The following is a 21,491-nucleotide window of genomic DNA, read 5'->3' on the forward strand; positions in this document are numbered from 1 at the left end:
GCAGTAGCTCTCTGCTCTTGCACAGAGACTAAAAACATCCCACCATCAAAAACTGTTAGGAAGTCCATAGTGAGGATTTAAGAAATGCAACAGTGCCAAGAATCATTTGGAAGGGGGACCATTAGCATAATTCTGTTTACAGAAGACTTCATCCCCTGTTTTGGATGTCCAGGTTAACCTTCAGAAAAAAAAAAAAATCAGTAAAATTTCCCCCAAACAAAACAATAAATAGTAAAATGTTAGTTGCACTGTCTGATGTGAAGTGTTAAGGGAAACTACTACGAACAGCTGCTAACCTTGACTTTTATGGGAAGATTTGGAGACAGACAGCTTAAAGACTTCGTGGGCATTCCAAAGGAGGGATTTCATGAAGGAAACACAAATTCACAGCATTTGTGCATGAAGAGCTTTATCTCCTCTCCATAACAAACTGACTAAGGTGCAGTTTGGAACTATTTGGGACTCAAACTAGTTAGTTAGGAAGATTCAAACGAGAGCTGCCAGCCAGCAGGACAAAAATGACAGTGGCTAATTTGGGGAAAGGTGTGGATGTGATGTTATTGTGCACACATGACAGTAGCACAGATTAGTTACATCATACAGCAGTGTTTTGTCATCAGCATACTCCTCACCTGGAGTTTTTATTGATTATTTAAAATATTAGGACTTAGCCTTCAGCAGCCTGGAAGGCCTCCTACTGAGAGGTTGCCTGTGCCTGGAGGATCCCACATCACACTAGTGATGACTTGCTGAGACATTTGTGTTAGAGAGCCTGGCCTAAGTGCCTCATTTAGATCAGAGGAGGGAAGTGGTTAGAAAATAGAATGGGAATAGGATGTTTCAGTGGAAGGGACCTAGAATGATCAGATAATGCAACTGCCCAAAAGAATAAACCCAGAGCAGGTAAGACCCTTTGATGGATCCCTAACCAGGATGCTCTCCCAGGGGGGATGCTGGGAGGATGCATTTCTGCTCTTCCAGGCATCTTCATGCACTGTTGTGCACGAAAACATTTCTTTTTTACTTCATTTAGAAATGGATCCCACAGATAACTAGACTTTTTGCCTTTGGTCCATCATCATCTTCCCTGCACGGATCTCTGCTGTGGTGGTAGTGCTGCTCCTCCAGCCCTGCTGGTGTGAACACTGCCTGCTTTGCTGGCAAAGGCTGAAGCCCTGAAGCAGGCTGTGGCTGGTGGCAGCTCCCTGGCTGCCAGACCAGCCTCTCAAAGTCACCAGCTCTGTGCTGGCCTCGAGTTTACACACACGCTCATGCTGTATTTACCAAGGTCAAGTAAGCTGCACACATTCTTTATTTACCAAAAAAATATCCATGTTTGGGTGGCGTGAACCCAAAGGAGGAACTCTGAAACTGCTTCCTGCTGCTGGAAAAGGGCAGTGCCTGGATGCCTCCCATCACATCAGTCTGGACTGAGCTTGTAGCCACTGGGTGAGAATTAGACCATCTCTCCAGCCATTCCAACCCAGCTTGTGGGAAGGAGCCTTGACAGGGCTCCAGCAGAGCCAGCAGTAAAGGTGTGTGATAGAGGCCACCTCTGCACACTGATTTCTGGTCTTACTCATTCCCATTTTTATCAGCCTTTAGGCTGGTTAAGTAATTGATGTGGCCAAAAAAGAAAAAAAAAGGTTTGGGCATAGTTAAAGATCCATAAATAATGCCATTAAGTAAAAGGGATCCACAGCTTGCACAGTAATATCTAAAGCAACAGATATCATCAGGGATCCCTGTCTTCTCCCAAGTAACAAGTGATAAAACAAGAGCCAATAGCCTCAGGTTGTGCCAGAGGAGGTTTAGATTGGATATTAGGATAACTTACTTCATTGAAAGGATGGGCAAGCATTGTAACAGGCTGTCCTGGGAAACTGGTGGAGTCACCAACCCTGGGGGGGATGTAAAAGACATACAGATGTGGCACCTGGGGACGTGGTTTGATGGTGAACTTGGAAGTGCTGGGTCAACAACGATCTTAGAGGTCTTTTCCAACCTTAATGATTCCGTGATTCTGTCCTAGCCCCAACTCAAAAGCCATATTAAGTTCTTGTCAGGGTTTAGGTTTTGCTAATCACCTAGCAAAGGATTTGGAGGGTGTATCAGGTTTCCTCCCTCTTTATCTCCCTTGTCTCTCCTCTGCATATGAATGAATAGGGACTGAAGAAACAAAGGGCAAATGCTCCAAGTGGAGCTCCCTGTGTTCCCCTGCCCCAGCAGCAACCTGCCAAGCCCTCATGGCTGAGCTACAGAAGCCCCAAAAAGATTGAAATAGCTGCCCTGGTCTTGGGGCTCTGCTGTTTTTTGATGCTTCTCTCTTTGCTGATTTCCCAGGATATAAGTGAGAGAGAGAGAGAGAAAGAGAGATCACGTTTCTAGAGTGACATCAGTCCACTCCCATTTTAGGCAGCTGGTGGCTTGTGAGCAACCTCAGTGAAATGCCACTTGCTCCTGGAGCTTGGACAGAGAGCTGGACATGCAGCATCCTTGGTGTGAAGGTGCAAAAGAGAAGCCAAGTTGGGGATCTTTTAGGTAGCACTATACTCCAGTTTGATGTGCTCAGATACACCAGAAAGGATGGCAAGCCATCAGTCAAATAAGACAGACATCTCCAGGGAATCTGAGAGGGAGAAATACACTTTGTCTACTTCTTTAACATTTTTAAGCATGGAGAATATAGTTTGAACACGAGGAGTGCTTTTATCTGTAACTGTCAGGGCAAGCTGGACAAACACCATTATCCATGACCTGAAAAGCAAACCTGGAGCCCCAATTCAGCAGAGCTTTTATTATACATAGTTATTGAACACATGTGTAAGCCCCATTTAAACTTATAAAACTTAAAGATGCACTCACATTATTTGTTCAACAAGGATCAGCTCAGGGATGTACTTAGAGTACTTCCAGGGTTCAATCAAGTTGCTCCTCATCTGCCTTCTATTCTCATTAGTTATATACTCATTAAGAAAGTTCTTCACTTTTTCTGCATCTTCTTTTATAGTAAAGGCTCCCCACAACAGCTGTAGACAAGATTCCTCTCCTGTTTGAGGGCATATAATCCTTAGCATGGGCAATATAAACAGGCTCAGCTGCATAAAACAAACTGGATTTTGCTGGTACTTTTCCCATATCTAAGAAAACCTACGCTAGTGGGGTTTTTTTTAAACATCAAAAACATTTGGCTGCATAAACAGCCAGAAGTGGTTATATACTTCGTAGGGTTATTGGAAGTTAGAATACTTGCTCATGAACATACTGAATGGATTTTACTGGTTTCCCATAATGGAGCCCAGGCTGGCATTGCTTTAGACATTTGAGTGCAGAAGAAATGTCAAGCATGCACTCATCCCCCTGACTGCAGTTCAAATCAAACAAACTGGGCTAGACAAGCTAATAACAAGCTCTGTTCACTCCAGAAAGGCAGCTATGGAAATATGCCTCATTTTATATGCTATTACATGCATGATCTGAAAAGGCCACTGAAAAAGGAACAAGCACTGTTCTTTCTCTTTTTTTCAAAATGACCAGTTTCAAGCTACTTATTGAACAAAAAAACCCAAACCAACACATTGTACTTTCAGCGTGGATGTGTTCATAATGCAGTTTTCCCTGTCATAAACTATGATTCATGTAACTAGAATTTCCTTACTAATATAAATTGGGAACATATACAGAAACCAATGTTACCAAAACTTGAAAGTAAATTAGAGCTAATTTTTGGGGGTTAACTTATGAAGGCAATAGGACATGTCTTGTTGTTTGAAGCTCTAGTGTCAAAATATAGAACAAGCACAATTTATAGTTTGCTTCTTATATAAAAATTAACACTTAAACTTTAATTTTTTGTAGCTATATTTAAGAGATGGCACAAAGACAGAAGAACACTGTGAGGTCTAGTGCTGCTCTGTCTTCAGGGTGGTTTGCCATTTCCCTTTTTAGAAACCAAAAGCCCCTTTTCAGTTGGCATCTGAACAGCTTTATGGGGTTTCTCAGTGAAGATGGGAGGAAGGCACATTCCCTTCCATATACATCTCTCTGTGCTATAGGAAATCACCTTGAAGCAGTCCTGGCATGGCTGGAGATGCCTCCAGAACTCCCTAAATCAGCAGCCCGGTGCCTTGAGTAAGTACATACTTACATATGTACCTCTTTCTTTCTAAATTCCTACACCTACATTCTAAATATTTACCCTAGCAAACATTACCCAGCCTATGGATTCCAGCTGCAACCAGCATGTGCCTCCCTCTGCATGGATGGCCTTTCCAAAGGCTCCTGAGTGCCCAAAGCATCAGATCCTGCTTCCCTCCAAAACAGCTTCTTGTCACAGAAACACAAAAGGTCACAGGAACAGTTTGCAGCCTCTCTCAGCAAAGGGAATAAATGTGCAAACAAAGCCATTAGCAGTTTCCAAAATAAACCCCTATTCCTGGTCGCCAGGACCGCAGAGTGCCACATATGCACTGCACAGAAATGCCTGCTCACGTGTCAGCTGAGCAGCTGGGGAGAGCTGGGAGCCAAAGGAACGCTCTCCCTTCCACCACAGAAATGCCACCTTAATTAATTATTTTGATTCTGTGAGCTTTAAAGCATTAAAGATAAGCACGGGGTGATCAAGAGAAGGGTTTTCACCTATCAGCCGACTTTACTGCTGTCTCCAATTAATACTCACATACAGCAGGTGTCACTTCAAAAAAAAATTAAAAAAAATAATTAAAAAGCTGTCCTGGAGTAGCATATTCCTGAAAGGACACACACACAGAAATTACTGGGGAGCCATCTGTGCCACAAAACTTTCAGCAGAGATGCAGCGGCCAGGAAAAAGTCAACAGCAGTGAAAGCAAACATTCTGAGGTGAGATATGGCAAAAATGTTTGAGTCAGCACTAATAAAGATTTTTCCTGATTATTGCTCTCCTTATCAGGCTGGCAGGGACAATTCACCCCTCTTGCACTTCCCCAGTGCTCCAGGGCAGGCGCCCCTCTCTCCCCTCTGGCATCCCCGTTGGAATCGCTCCCGCTCCCCGAGGCTGTCTCGTTTGTCTGTCGTCTCTCCCAGAGTTTGTTTTCCTGCTGCTATGGTTCTCCCGTTGCTGGTATAAACACCAGCAGAAGTCTCCTGCGTGACTCAGGCTGTTTGCTTTGGTAGGAACTCCTTGTCGCATCTGCAAGACCCAAGCCAGGTCCTCCAAACATCAACCTTCTCAAACCTGGTCTTGCCCTCTCCCTAAAAATTCCACATGGATTTTGTAGCACCAAACCAAAGATTTATCAGGAGACCATCCTCATTGTCTTTCTCAAGTCTCCCACTAAACCTCTTACCTTCAGATTACAGAGCTCCTGGAGCAGAAAACACATCTTCTGGTTTAAAAGGCTCCTGCTATCTTCTGGCCAGAAACAAATAAACAAATCCATGTGAAGCCCGGTTTGAAACAAGCATTCAAACAGCTGAGGAGGAATTAAATAATTGATAGTGACAGGTATTAATGGGGCAAACAAATTTACGGAGGCTGCAATTATACCCAGGTTGTTCTTGTTTGAAATGTTAACTGTCTGATGAGACTTAACACCCAGCTAATGAGCTTTTAAAAGTAATTCCCACAAGCCACCACCTTCCTTTGCTCACAGAAGGGAAGCAGAGTGTCTGGCAATTGCCATGGCCATCAATCCAGGACTAGCAGCTAATCCTGTTTTATTACCATCATTAGCCAAATACATCGACCATCCACACAGCAGCTGTCTGCTCTTCCTCTTTCTCCCACTCTTCCTCTCCCTTCCTGCTCTCCAACCTCGGTGTCTCCACATATTAGATAACGCTGTCGGTCCACCCAGGTTACTCTCTCTGAGTGTTCCTTTTCTCCCTGATATCCAGCCCACTGGAAAGGTGTTCAGGTTATGCAGCTGCCTTGTGATCCTGCACGTACACCTCCTCCACCTGGAGCTCCAGGAGCTTCCCCACAGCTCCATGAAGTTCTGAAAATTAAACTCCCTTTCCTGAGGCTGGATGTGGCCAGTCTTCCCCAAAACCAGTTCCTCTGTAGCCAGCAGCTCCTACCTGGGCTCTGCTCAGCCATCCTCACCACTGCTCTTACACTTTGCCCTCTCTGTGAAGATATCATTAAACTCACACAAAAAGGGTCTAAGATCAAAAAGTGTGTACGAAAAAAAATCCTTACAATTTGATGTGGCCAAAAAATACGTTTAAAATACGAAAGACTGCACACTTTCTTCTTGCTTCTATTAAAGAGTCTGCACTGGGGAGGGGCTGTGGAGATTTGCAACACCTGGGAGGTGAAAATGTGCAAAGACCTACGCTAGGAAACAAAACTGGAGAGAGTAATCCATGAACATTCAGTTTATGTTGTTTCAGAGAGAGGTGAGCGGAGTAAATGAAAACCATTGTTAGAGCCACACGTGAAACACTTTACAGGCTTTATTTGTTTAACTTCAGCTGGTCCACGGACTTCTTTTTTTTTTTTTTCCCCCGAAAGGCTTTTCATTAAAAAAAGGTGGCTAAAGAGTACTGGAGTTATTTTACCTGCACGGCAAGGAGCAGGCAGCCTTCCTTCAGCCCGCAGAAAGAAACAAAGAACAAACTCACACCTGTGTCTCAAGCCAAAGTAAGTAAACAAATGCAGTGAGTTATGGGACCATTCTCTCAGCTGCCTTTGCTTGTTTGCTTGCCCAGCTCCTTTTCTTCATGGCAAGGGGCCATTTTAAAAAATCCTTTGTCTGCTACTATTTACATTACAAAGTGTGTCACGGAGAGTACAAACCAACATCTTCAAGCCCAGGTGTCCAGTGCTGGGTTTCTGGGTGAGTGCTGTGCAGAGCTATCCAGAGTTCTCAGAGGAAAAACTTTATCAGACCATTTTTTCCTCAGGTGTGAGTTACCTTTCCTCCATTATGAATGCCCCAGGCCAGATACCCAGTTTTTGATCCATTGAAAGCCTGCCCAGACACCTGGTGAACCACCCCAAAAATTTCTGAGTGTATCAATCCTTACTGGGTCAGCACTGGCGATGCTATGCCAGGAATCCTGTGATCCTGCTGCTGCCTGAAAACCAGGAATATCACCTGATGAGAGGAGAAGAGTAATGACTCGGGGGGACAGAAAAATACCATAAAATAACCTTACCAACATCATATGCTAACTTAGCTGACTAAAAGCACTTTATTCCTGCATTCTTCACCTGGCATCAAATGACAGAACCAATAATGTTATCATGTGCCAGCCTGCACAAGCCAAGCCTTGCTAATCTCTCCTCCCTCGTTCTCCCCGCGCTGTGCCGCAGTGTGCCGCCGTCCCAAGGAGCTGAATTGCCCCTTTGTTATGTCAGGTACAGTTCCCAGCCCTGGTACAACCCCATTCCTCCTCCCCAGAGTGCCCATTGTCCCTGGTTGTTTACTGCGGGCGCTCTCGCTCTCCGCAGCGCCGGGACATCTGGTGACTGGCAGCACTGGGCATTGCCCCGCTGCCCAGCATCCTCAGCAGGGCAGTGAAACAAAGCCCATCAGTGTCTCTTGGTACACCAGCATCTCAGATGAGCAGGGACAAGACAAATGAGGTTGCTGAAGCAGTGTCTTATCCTTCATTTCCTTCGTGGTATCGCAGCCCTGGATGGGAAACCGCCGTCTCCGTGCAAGAAATTCGGCTGGCTGCATCCTGCACTGGCCTAGTCACAGCACAGAAAGAGATGCTCAGGCAACCCAGGGTCACAGAACAGCTTTGTGCTCTGTTTGCAATATATATTCTCACGTCACGTCGTGTGATGCAGCGATCCCAGGCCAAAACCATAATTCAAAACAACCGGCGGGTGGGGGGGTTTCAAAGTGAAATGGAGTGGTGGGAAGAGTTTTCAGATACTCAGCACTGGCCTCGGTGCTTGTTGAACCCCAGCTTCACCACAAGGGTCTGTGACAAGAGGCAAAGCACTTTGGAAAGGTCCAACCAGTTTTCCTGCTTGATGGAAAGGGTTTGTGCAGCATTTATTGTCCTCTGTGTAGAGAGGGGGAGACTGAGGAGCAAGGAGAACCGTAGGATGTGGGGTTGTCAGGGAATGGGGGAAAGTAAAACTGAATGAATAAACTGCTGTACTTATTTTAGTTGCATGAGACAACCTTACAGACAGAAAGCCACAGGCATAGCCCTGGGGAGCAGCCAAACAAAACTCATCATGGCAGAGCAGGAGAAAGACATTATTAGGCAGAAAGGAGGAAACAGAGAGATGAAAAAGTTAAAGAACTGGGTCATTTCATCAGCAAGGTGATCCCTTTCCTTAAATTAACTGCATTTATATGGTCTGTAACAGTTTGTAATTATGTTTATAATTGTTTTATTCCTTACAGGTGGCATGATTGAAAAGCACGTGGGAGTGGCTGAGTCAGATCCATCCCCCTTCCCACGGGAGCAGCAGTGGATGCCTGGTCCTCACAGCTCCTACCAACTTCCTGGGCGCTTTCTCAGCGGCCTTTTTCATCTGAGTCACTGCATTTCATAACTAGTGATGAATTCAGCCTTCGTTCATTTTCTTAGTTAATTTTTAAAAGTGATTTCTAATTCTGTCCCACACAATATCCTGTGGCAATGAGTCCCACCATTAATTTTGTGGTGGACAAAAATACTTTTTCCTTTACTAGTCTTACCTGCTGCTTGATCTTTTTACTGCTTATGTTTGGTTTTATTGTAACAATCAATAACTGTGCTCTAATTACATCTGCCTTATAGACCTGACCAGGTTTCCCTCTCTCCTCCAGATCAGTAGGAGGATTGTTCAGCAGGCAGTTTTGGAGAGAGGATATTTCCTCAAGGAGTAGGCAGCAAGGAAGAAAGCAAAAAAAAAAGGAGACATTAAGACTAAGGTAACGGAAAGACCAAGGCTGTGGGAATTGAAAAGGTGTGAGGCACAGCTTGGGGTTGAGTGATTGATGTGAGGTCTTTAAGCAAAGCCCAGAATGTGATGAGTTTCATTTTCATAAAAAACACTGCAGTCATTATGTGGTGGCCAGAAGGCTGTACAGCACTAAATATTGCTGATGTTGAAGACCTTCTTTTTAAGAGCTTGGATCTTAAAATATCATGTGTGGGCACCAGCAAGCAGTTATTTGTGGTGAGTGGTTACCAACGGACAGAGAGCCCAGCTGCCATAAACATTGCAACTTTATTTTCTTCCTTTGTACTGCTATCCCAGAAATGTGCCAAATAAAACACGTTCCTCCGAACAGACCCACTATTATTTTATGGTCTCGCCATGCTGGGTTAGAAAATTGCAGTGTCATGAAAACATCCTTTAAATAAATAATAAAACACGATATTCCTAAGACAGGGTCTTTCATCTTGAGGGAGCCTGCACAGCCTCACCAGCCCCCCAGCCCTTCCACTGCCGGGACAGGTACCAGCCCTCACCAATATCGCTCAGCGCTCCAGGCAGCAAATGTGGAGTGAATAATGTGTGGCATTTAACAAGCAGTGCAAAGGCAAGGAGAAAAATTAAAAAAAAAAAAATAAAAATCCAATTATCCTTACTGGGAAGTGGGCCAAGAGGCTGGAGTGAGAACCTCAGTGGGTCGGGAGCAATCGCGGTCCTGTTGCGACAGCTCCCCAGGGAGGGGAGTGACTCCAGCTCCTCCTTGCTCCAAGCAAATTGATGAACGTTATGTTTAACATCATCAACACCCAAATTCTGGAGGTTTTGTGAGTGGTTTTCCTCCCAGCTACTGCCTACGTGGTATCTGACATTGTCCTGGTCCTCCAGAGAGTTCAAACATGAGAAAGGGCACAGCATTACTGAGCTCTGTGAGCTTATAAGTGGCACTTGGGACGTGGTTTAGTGGTGGACTTGGCAGTGGTAAATTTATAGTTGGGCTTAATGATCTTAAAGGTCTTTTCCAACCTAAATGATTCTACGAAATTCAAATTCCACTTGACTTGCATCCTCTTCGTTCATCTGCAAAAAAAGAACTTTTTCCTGTTAACAAACCCATGAAAATACACACTGTGCCTTCTGCATCATGGTTTACATACCACTGTGGGTCTTTTTCTGTAGAAGTAAAATTTTTACCCCTTAGATTTTACAATCTGAACTGCAACAAAGCAAGGTAATGGACGTAAAGGAATGGAAAGAATAAAACGAAACTCAAGGCATAGAAAGAAACATGTGCTTATAACAAATGTACACAACTTTGCCTGACACATTCAAATGAGTCAGCAAAAAGACAAATAGAGAAAACAAATTCAATGCCCAGTTATTTTTTAAAAAAAAAATATCTAAATTTTTATACTGGACACAGCTTTATTCATGATCCAGACTGAGAAAGGTAGAGCCTCAGAGCAAAATGCACCTCCCCTCCAGTGACTTACTGCAAGTGATGTTTTCTTGGTATGGCCTGCCTTCTCTGGGGAATTGTCCAGCCCCTGTCCCTGGTTAGTGTGTTTGGGCATTGGGAACACCCCCAGATAACATTCCCTTCTAGCTGGAAATCTGTCAGATCTCTGAGATCATAGTCCCACAGGGGAGGTGAGAGGACATCCAAACCCTGATGAAGCATCAGTTGCTTCTGTGCAAAGACTTAATTTTTTTCTTAATAAAATAATAGAGAACTTGTGAGGATCACCTATTTCAGAGTAAAACCAATCATTTTGCTCCACTGGACTTCATTCTAGGAGTTAAATACATCATTCTGTGAGTGAAGTAGTTTAAATATTATGTGATCCAACAATAAACATAAATTTCAGTGATTACTTCAGTTTTAGTGTCCCAGCAAAAATACACCTTCACCTTTCATACTTATTACACACACTTAGGAAAGAAAGGGAAAAAAACATGTTTCTTTTTTCCATTTTACTCACCTTACTTTTTCTCTCAGGTGTGGAGTGACATTTCAGCTAGGGAAGCAGACCAGAGGACCATTTCCCCCATCATTATGCAGAGAACAGAGGCTGCAGTTTTAAAATTTATCTGTTTTTTTGCACCAGTGACAATGAGAACAAGAAGACCACACCATAAAGCTCCTCCATGCCCTCTCTCCAAATTCTGCTGCAGCAGGAATGCCAGTAAAAATATCAGTTTTCTGTTGGGTTGTGTGCAGCAGTGTTCCCCTGGAAGCAGTGTGGAGGCTCCAGCTGCCCACAGGCACAGCCCCGAGCCATGAATGCTGCATGGGCTGCATACAAAATTCTCCTTACCTTTGGATTTGGAAAATTAAATAAAATAAATATGTTTTAAAGAATTCCCACTAAGTGAATTCTCACTTTGGGAAGTATGTGGGCTTGGGGTTTTTGTATAACAATAATAACAGCAATAATAGTAATAATAATTGCATTTGGAGCAGTATGTCAGAGGGCTTCTCTTAGGAAAGCAGCCTGAGATTAATGGGAATGATACAGGAAGCACTTACAGATACAGAATGAATGACCAGGAGATAAGGAGGACAGGAATCTGCTTATCCAGGGTTTGTGCAGAGGACCCAGTGCATTTTAATGCCCTGTTCATAACTGGTGGTGGGAAAAGCTAAATACACTCAGACCTTTAATTACCTAACTGTTCTTTTGGATTAGGCAGGCAGCATGCAAGAGGTGGTGTTAATGCTGCAGCAGATGAGATCTGCAGATCCAAGCTCACATCTGATTATAGGTTCAAATCTGTGGGTGCAAAATTAAAGGCTGAATTCCAACCAACTTTTAAAAGTTGCCTTTCAAGTGGTGAAACAAGAGCCTCCACCCATTCCCCAGCTGCCTGTGATTTATCTGGGCTGTAAGCTTGCCCAGCATCATTGGCAGGTAAAGAGGCCCTCAAGCCTGGTATTCAGGACTAGAGAGAGTTAAGGGTACTTTTCCATGTAAAGTGAGTTTGGGAGAGGAATGCCTTGAATTTTGATGATATTGGCCTGGTTCTCAGCTCCAGGGCGGTAATGCAAAGCAGTGCTACTGCATTCCACTTGCCAGGCTGAGGAGCAAGTATGAGCCACAAGTGAGCAGTAAAGGCAAGTGATTAAACAGCAGGGCTGCCCTCCACCTCCCTCCCAAAGGAGGGTGAGGAATGATGCAGCAAATAATATGATGCTTGCAACAGTCAGGCAGAAGCTGAAACGTTTTTTAAAAAAAACTTACAGAGTCTTTTTTTGTTTCTGGTCTGTGAGACTCAGGCAAAAGCTGTTTCCTTCATGTTAGATGAGCTCTGCAGGATCATCTCCATTAGCAGACACTTTCAGTGGTGTACTCCTATCAACCAGCTTTACCAGAACTGGACCAGGACAATACCCACCTATTCTAAACCTAATTTTGAGCTCCTTGCAAGTAGGAGCAGAAAGTAGGATGGTTTTGCAGGACGTTCTGGGAGAGCTGGGCACGGCTGAGAGTTGGCGCAGGAGACACAGCTTCTGGGCAGAAAGCTCTGAGGAGCTTTGCTCAGTGGTGTGCAGAGCTCAGTCTTTCCATTCAGAGGTCCAGGGCTGAACAAAATGCCCAAATCCTCTCTCACCCTGCAGAGAGCCACATGCTTGTTTTCCTGGGGTGGGGGGAATAACACCAGAGGCACTGGGATGACAATAGTCCCTTCAACTCTGCAGCTCAGATTTTGTCTCATGGGCAGGGCTGGAGCTGGAGGAAGGTAGAAGCTCTCTCTAATCAAACCCAAGGCTACATTCCAGGTTTTAAAGCACAGGTAAGACCCAGAGGGAAGCCTGCCCCAGTCCCATATAATTTCCTTGTGACTCTCAGCAGTTCTGCTGCTCCACTCCCCTTCCCTGCTGGCACACACACCAGACAAGTGCTGTTTTTCCCAGCTTGTTCACCATGCTGGCACATCAGGGGAAAACAAAACAGATGAAACTATTCATGATGCCAAGGGGAGAGAGACATCTCTCATCTCTCTGCCAGCATCCAGCCATGCAGCTCCAGCTGACTTCTCCCACCAGCAGTCTTTACTGCAGCAAATCCAGCTCTGCTTCATCCCTGTAACCTGGCTCCACTCCATGGGAATATGGCCTCTGCCTTGTTTGCTCTCCCAGGGAGAAGCAGAAGTCCCTGCAGTCCCCCCCCAAAGGGGACAGTGGCCTTGGGAAGGTCTATTCCATTTGATGACTTCCACTTCTTTACCGAGGACTGTCTGAGGTGCTGCTGAAAACCCCAAGGTAGCTTTTGGCTCCACAGACTTGAAACAGAACAACAAAAACTGAGCTCCATAGACCCAGGACAGTCAATAAGTGCCTTATGTTTGGGGAGCAAAGGACTGGACCATTCACTGTCTTCCTTGTGGAGAGATTCACCTGTTCATCCCAAAAATGCTTTTCAACCCTCTGCCATCACCAAGTAATCCTTCACAAAAACACAGAACCACAGAGTGGTTTGGTTTGGAAGGGACCTTAAAGATCATCTCTTTCCACCCCCCTGCCATGGGCAGGGACACCTTCCACTAGCCCAGGTTGCTCCAAGCCCTGTCCAGCCTGGCCTTGGACACTTCCAGGGATCCAGGGGCAGCCACAGCTTCTCTGGGCAACCTGTGCCAGGGCCTCCCCACCCTCACAGAAAATAATTTCTTCCCAATATCCAATGTTAGACTCCCGGAAACACAGAAGTTGGGCTAAGATTCCCCAGCTCTTAGATCTGCAGGTTTATGTGCTTTGAAACCCACTCAACACAATTAGTTCTAGAATCAAAATCTTTCACCTGATGTGAATTTGGAGGCACTGGTAGCCAGGTGAAGGTGAGGTCCAGCATTTGCCACAGGAGGAGTATCTCTAGCAATTATTTCTAGTTTACATAAAGCAGCTTGGTGTGATTCAAATCCAAGGAGCCTCATGAGCTCACTCAGCTATTTTTATCTCTAAATGATGTATACCAGGAGGATAGATTTTTCCCTTTTCTCCTTCTTCTGTTGACATTACCACTGCAGATTAAGGCAAAGGTCTTTTAGGAACTACCTCCTTTTTGGAACTTGATTCTGATGACTCTTCAGTCCTCAATAGCTTGAGATAGTCACTGGAAAACCTCACCCTCAAATCCTGTATTTTGATAATATTATTCTCTTATATCAATGCTCCTTCAGTTTTCCAGGTAGACACCTATCCCAGGCTGCCAGCAGGCAGGTTAGGAATGCATCAACAGAGCTGAGGAGGAGAATCACAGAATCACAGAATCTGCCAAGTTAGAAGGGATGAGTGAGGCTGTAGGGAAAAAACCCACACCGTAGCAGGAATCAGGAGGAGGAGTGGTCCCTCTGAGTCTTTCATTGGCCATTTCCTTGATACCCATTATGGCTTTGGTGACATGTCTAATTTCAAATCCCGATTTTAATTACATTTAATGACACGTTTCTTTCCTCTGCCCGTTTTCTGCCTGATTACTCAAGATGAGCCGAAGAGCCAAACTTCAAAATTACCTCCAGTTTCCAAACCACCTTTCACACTTGCTGTTAATACCATCAGTATTTTACGTTATTCCCATAGATACATCACCAGGCAAACATACACAGTCCCTGCCCTGCAGAAATTTTGGTGCAGGCTTGGGATGTGACAAGGAACAAGCCCTAACAGCACTGGGGCTGGAGAGAGTGAGGTAACGATGTGCAGGCACGTGCACAGCTCGGCTGATTTCTGCTCAGAGATTAAATCATTTTTTGGTTGTTGTTGTTTATAATTATTGAACTCAGAAGAATTTCTAGCAATCCTCATGGGATCTGGGACCCATTCGTGTCTATTGCTCATGTCTAAATTAAAAATGGAAAACAGATGGTGGGTTATTAGATGGCTGCAACAGAAGCTGACAATCTGTTCTGTCCCCACGTCGGCAGGGGAGTGAGTGCTACAATATGTGGAATCCAGTCCTAGCTGTGTGTCACAGGTGTTGATCCAGTGTCTCTGCACAGAAATGAAGCAGCCAGATTTACGTCCTCCAGCTCAGCTTCGTGGGCTTGCTCTGAAGGTTACTCACAAAGCAAGAGGAAGGAGATCAAAGGCTTCAGTTAATGTGAATCTTGAAGCTTCACCAAATTGAAAATCCCTCGTTGCAGACAGAATCAAACCCTGCTTTGTCTGTAGGAAATGGAAGTTGAGATAGTTAATGTTTAAAAATCCAATATATTAAAATATTACCAAATCCTTTGTTTTGCTGTAGCTGTGTTGTCAGCAGAACCAAAGAGAATGCTGGTGACAAAAGACACAGGCTGAGTGAAGAAATCAGCCTTTCAGGTAGTAAGAAATAAATCAGATTAACACCCAGGGAAGGGCAGCATTGGACAGTGCTTGTGGGAGGAGGTGGATACAACTTGGGTGTGTTTCTGCAGTGAAGGACAAGGAAAGGCTGAGCTACAAGGTTTTTTTTTAATGGGTATGCAGTGTCTCCTTAAACAGCTTAGGGAACAAGATGTAGTGCCAAAATAATTTGTGAAATCATCCAGGTGATAGATAATCAATATTATATGCTCCTGTCAGATACATGTGGTACACACAACTCACCTTGGCAGCATTCATGCCTTGGGCTCCCTTGCAGACCAGTCACTCTTTTTGCAGTCTCCGTGTCCCAAGTTGTCTTGTTGAGCATCTGACATGTGCTTCAGATGTGAGATAAATCCCTACCCAGCACTGCAGGGACACCAATCATTTGGGAAACCTTTCCCAACCTCACCCAACCAGTCAGGAGCATTTTCTGGGCCAAGCAAAAGCGACTCCAGACCCTCAGGGTAATGCTGTCCATTGGGGCTTATTTAGCAGAGACCTTTGGAACAGTGGGAAGGAATTATGATGCTGGTGAGGGTCTTGTGAAGCCAACATTTAGAATTCACCTCTGCCCCACTGAGACACTGCACAAGCTGTTTAATTCTGCTTTTCGGGTCTTCTCTGTGAAATGGGAGCAGTGTGATTCTTCCTCCCAAATGGAGGGAGATGCAACAGCAAGAGCATCACCACACAGCAGATGCTGCACAAGTGGGGACAGTGATTGCTATAGAGAAGTGCTTTAAGTTATAAAGTTCAGTGATCAGAAGATGAAGCCCTTTAAAGCTTTTTTCCTCACTACCCTGTGGCTGACGGGCCATGAGAAGCAGGTGGAGCATCCCACAGCCTGGGGCTCTGCTGCTGCTGGAGGTCAAATGTTCATAGATGGTCTTTCTTAGCAAATGGAGGCTGAAATACAGCCTGAAAAGACATTTATTGCAATTCAGGAATCATGAACTTAAGCAGGCACTCCCTGCACTCTCAGCCTATTGAATACCTGCCAAGGAAGGAAACCTGCCATTTCTGTAGCAGCATGCATCTTTTGTTTGCCATGGTATTTTAGAACATTAGATCTGCCTTAGCAAAAAAATTAACATCTGGAGATTCTCAGTTTGGAAATAGCAGGTGATGGGTTTTGGCAAAGGACAAACCCATGACAAAGAATTTAATATAAGACGGGATAGCTCATGGGACCAGGACTTTAAACTTCCAACTGGGGTGTGAAATGGTGCTTACCAATAGTAAATGGTGGAGTATTGCTAAATGTTAATAATCTTTGCATCACACCACCATCTTCCTATTTACATATATATTAAAATGACCACGACTTTCCTGTTTGTATTTCCTCACTGGAAACATCCTGGGAAACAAGATTATTAATGAAAAATTCATAAAATTAAAGAATCACGTGAAAACATTGGAGGGCATTTTTAAAATGTGAATTCATGGTTTGCAACCATTCCCATTTTCTCAGGGAATCTGCTTCCAAGAGCTGTGTTTGTGACCTGTGTTGGGTGTTCACAAAAATACACACACTATATCCACAATGATCCATTGCCTGGCAGCAGCCCACAGAAGCCTGTAGGGATAGGGAGTTTGAAAGTGTAAGATAGCTTTAATATATCAATATCCAGGCACCCTGGGGATTTTTTTTTCCTTAACATATTCTTGCACTTCTTGCAATGACGTATTTCATTTGGTGTGGATAACACACATAGCAAATGAAAAATTAAGTTTTGCATTTCTGTTTTATACTTGCTTTGGACAACTAAGAACCCTGGCCTTTATAAGCCACAGATTGTTTGGGACAGCCCAAGAATCAGATCAGGGAAAAGGAAAAGGTGAGAACTACATCTCTCTCTCCCCTTTAACTGGCTTAAGGGAGGAACAAATTAAACTGGGCTAGAAAATTGCTCCTAAGCCTTGAAGACCATGGGGCAAGAGAAGGAACATGTTCTGTCGTCTGAAAAACCAAATTACGTGAAATGCTAAAACCACAGGATTTGTTTACTACAGGAAGCACTTACATTTCCAGACTTGAGAGCGCTTTCTTCACAACCCTGATTAAAATTACTCATCAAAACATTGCACAGAATTAACTTCATTTCATATGGTGAACAATTATGCAGCTTGGGTGGAGTGGAAAATATCCAGTGCGTTATTAGTTGTGTTTAGCAGAGGCATGTGGCAGAATGTCTCCATTTTCCTGTCTTGGAGCTGTGTGCCAGTGCAGACTTTTACCAAGAAAAGCAAAGGTGAGCTGGAAAAGCTCAGACTTTGAAACATCAACACAGGAGTGAGCAGCTGCAAAACAAGGATTTTTTCAAAGATTTTGTTCTTCACATAAACTCACTGCAGAAGCAAACTAGAGAAAATAGGCTGTGTAGTGCATGATGCAAGTAGTTTGTTAGAGGACAAACAGCTAGTTTTTCAACAGCTATCTTGGATGTTACAGAGCTGGGACAGGGTGTAGATGAACCCTTCTGTTCTCAGCTCCTGCCCATGTGATGATGCACTCACATGTGACAACCACATTTGAAAGGAAAACTGTTTTTTTTTGACTTTGATTAAGCTGATTAAGGTGTTCTCCTCTAGCACCTTTTCCATGCTTAACAAAGTCACAGGATTAGATTCCTCATGATGCCTTTTAGCATTTTGGTGCTGAAGAAAGCTTGACAGGCTTGCTTAGGGAAGAGAGATATAGAAAATAGAGCAAACTCAGCCATGGCTGGGACCTGAGTTCTGGTGCTGCTTGTTTTAGTAGCACAGCTTGGGCTAGGGCACTATTTTTCAAGTAACACTAATCCAGAGTGGATTAATATTTCACCTAAAGCATAATGTCTTATTGTCATAAATTCATCACAAAATTACTGCAATTATAAGTGAGAAATGCACTCCCAGAAAATAGACTTACTGGGGGGGCACGGGGGGGGAATATTCACTAGGGCACGCAGCTAAAAGAACCTCATGCTGACAAAGCATGTTAAAGATTTCATGTAGAACTCTTATCATGGCCAGCCTGTGTTTGCACAGCCTTTCAGTCAAATGGGTTTTACCAAAGGATATTTGAACAAGAAAAGAACCCTTGAATCAGGCAGACACCACGGATGAAAGACTCACAATTTTGACAAAGCTCCTACAACGCAAGCTTAAAACAAAAGCATGAAACCCCTCCAGATTTGTAGCCAACTTTATTCCTTTCATAGCTCTGGCTTTCAAATACTTTGTGAAAAAAAACGTTGTCATAACAATAAAGCGTGAATAGTCAAATCCATGTATTCCCAGTTGTTGTCCCAAGCAAACAAGAAAAACATTTCACACTTCACTATTAATACAATGTCCCTTTGTCCCAACACATGAAAGAGCTATTTAAAACAAATAAATGAAGAGATAGCTACATTTTCGTGGAAGTCTGGAATTTTTTAAAAATATTCAATGTATTTTCACGTTTTTCTTTTGCAATTGAATTTTTTCCACCAGCTCTGACTGGACAATACCACCAGAAAATGCCAGAAGATATATAGAAGGGCAATACATTGTGTGTTTCAGTTGCCTGTCATCAACTGAGAATATATTAAGGTAATTAAGAGCCCTGCTAGTAAACCCTGGGGCCTCTGCCCTCGGGTGGTGAAGACTGGTGCCAATGCATTGACTGAAACATTTGAAGTCCAGAATTTGTCCCAGGGTGCCAATCTGTAAATAGTTATTGATAGGTGGCAGTTGGGCAAAACCAAAGATCCCAGGGCCAACAAGGAGAAAGAGTTTGACTGGTTTCACCAGTGTTACGTTTTTCTTCTTCCTGTAGACATTTGTATACAAGTTTTGGTGTTCATTTCATAAATGCACACTTGTTCTTTTGTCATTAATTGCACTATAGCTAAGCCAAACATTGGAAGGTGGATTAAAAGAAAGGGATTCTGCATTTTTCTCCTACCTCTCCCTTTCTTTTGTGTCTTTGCAAAGTCTATAGCACTTCATACATAGACATAATATAGATCAACTGAGTCACAACCAGTACAGCCAGCTCTGTGTACAGAACCTATCTCAATGCAGGATGTGTACTCTGCTCTGAATGGTGTGTGGGTTGCTGATTTTTAACATCTTAAGTATTCAGATTTTCTCTCAGGCTCCCTCAGAATTTTGTAGTAAAGATGACCTCTGAGTACTGAGAAAAAAAGTCTACTTGATTTATTCATCGTTCTCACTATTTGCTCTCGTGGTCCTTATTATTGTTCTCTGCTCTCACACTTTATGCTGCCCAAAGTAGCCAAAAGCTACCATTGTGAAACTACATAAGCAGGCAAAGTTCAGTATTGGTAAATGTTTGGCCTACCTGTACCAATTCTTCGTTTCTCATCCATTTTTGCTTGCTCAATACAACCATTTCTTCCTGGCAGGTTAGTCTTACTTTATTGTGTGGTTAATGTCACATTAAGGCTCAGAAGAACCCAGACTTTTATCTTCCCTGTGTTCCTCAATAACATAACATAACATAACATAACATAACATAACATAACATAACATAACATAACATAACAAAACATATAACATATAGCATCACATCACATCATGTAACACAACATCACATCACATAATATAACATAACACTTGAGGGGGCCTACAACAAAGCTGGGGATGGGCTTTAGGCAAAGACACATATTCATAGGATGAGGGGAATGGCTTCAAACTGACAGAGGGTTGATTTATATTAGAGATTAGGAAGAAGCTTTGCACAATGAGGGTGGGGAGGCCCTGGCACAGGTTGCCCAGGGAAGCTGTGATTGCCCCATCCCTGGAAGTGTCCAAGTCCAGGTTGGACAGGGCTTGGAGCAACCTGGGTCCACCCACCATGGCAGGGGGTGGGAGTGGGTGACCTTTGAAAGGTCCCTTCCCACCCAAACCATTTTAGGATTCCATGTTAAAATAACTCCATGAAGCAGTGGGGCTTATGCTACAAGCATGATGCTCCTTCCAGAAGCCAGCAGCAGCTGGAGGCTACAGCTTTTGGGGCCATAAGACTTTATTATTATTCAACACAGATTTACCCTCACACCAATTCCAAACACCATTCTACTTTCCCATAACATTCAGTTTTCCAGAGCTGCCTTAGGAGACTGACATTTGCATGGGAAAAAGCATAGGCTGGATTTTGAGCCTAGAGCCTGGGGTCTGAGCCAGGGGACTCTGCAGGATGCAAAGTGCAGGTGAAATGCCTGTGAAAGCTCAGGTGTGTCCAGGTGGAGGAGCTTAGTGCTAACATCCCTGTAGCTGGAATGATCTGGCACTTTCTGCCCTGCTTGTGGCAGGTCTAAGGGCTTTTCTGTTTCTCCTATTTGAGACAGAAAGAGTGTGAATTCCTAATTGTCTCCCCCTGCCCCTCAATAAGCTGTTTATAGGATTACAGGCTCTTCCTCCAGACCCAGTATCATGGGCTCCTGCCTGGGCTGAAGCAAGTGGCAGGGATGGGTTAGCAGCAGACGTGCCTCTATGTGTTAATTAAGCCTCAGCTTAGGGTGAGGTGGAGCAGCGGCCACCAGAGCCCCAGCACCCCACAGCCCCAGCCCCCAGACAGGCAGTGGTGAAAGCCCAGCTCTCAATGAAGACACTGGGAGCTCTTAAGACATCTTTTGAAAGAGATTAAACAGCCCCCACGTTGGATTAGAAAGATGATGCCTGACACATTTAGTTTCCGTTACCTTTTGTGGGCCAGCTCAGTGCACAGACCTGTCCCAAACAGTGCATTATGATGCAAATCTCCCTGAATCCCCCCCGGGATTTCACAGAATCCATAAGACCTTCACAGCAGGAAACTCTATTCTTACTCTCTCTGCACACATCCTGCGTAAGCTGTGCCTAAGGGCCATCTAGAGGATGCTGAGCTACCAGAAAGCAAAGGGGTCAGGGGTTTGTGGTGAGAAAAAGAGGAACTTTAATCTTGGGATGCCAGTAAGTGGGGATGAGCAAAAGGGCCTCAGCATTCCTCGGATTTTCCCTACTGAAGTATGTTGTGGAGTAAATTAGAAAAATTCCCAGGCTGGATTGTGTGATTAGGAAAAACCATTTGCTGCCAGAGGAATCACTTCATCTAAAAGTGACAAAGAGTAGATAAGGCTGAGCAAAATAGCCCGTTAAAATACTGCGATGAAGTTCCATTCAGTGAAAATATTTTAATACGCTTCTTTTCTCCAGTGCAAAGAAAAAGAAGGCTCCGGTGATATTTCCAAGAGAAATATGTATTTAATAGCTCTCATACACTTCCTTGAAGGAAAGTGCTCA

At 44.0% G+C, this 21,491-nt stretch overlaps 1 long non-coding RNA gene across 2 annotated transcripts; it reads left to right on the forward strand.

The window, feature by feature from the left end:
• The first annotated feature begins 7,448 nt into the window (after positions 1–7,448).
• Positions 7,449–11,140, forward strand: LOC127476925 (uncharacterized). 2 transcript variants are annotated; one of them, XR_007906786.1, is made up of 3 exons: positions 7,449–7,573; positions 8,763–8,867; positions 10,872–11,140. It is a non-coding gene; the product is annotated as an uncharacterized LOC127476925 (long non-coding RNA). The 2 variants fall into 2 exon arrangements; XR_007906785.1 differs by having other exon boundaries at positions 10,981–11,140.
• The last annotated feature ends 10,351 nt before the right edge of the window (positions 11,141–21,491 follow it).

Source organism: Manacus candei, unplaced genomic scaffold (assembly GCF_025592945.1).
Source record: "Manacus candei isolate 608988 ecotype Guabito, Panama unplaced genomic scaffold, ASM2559294v1 h1tg000050l, whole genome shotgun sequence".
NCBI lineage: Eukaryota > Metazoa > Chordata > Aves > Passeriformes > Pipridae > Manacus > Manacus candei.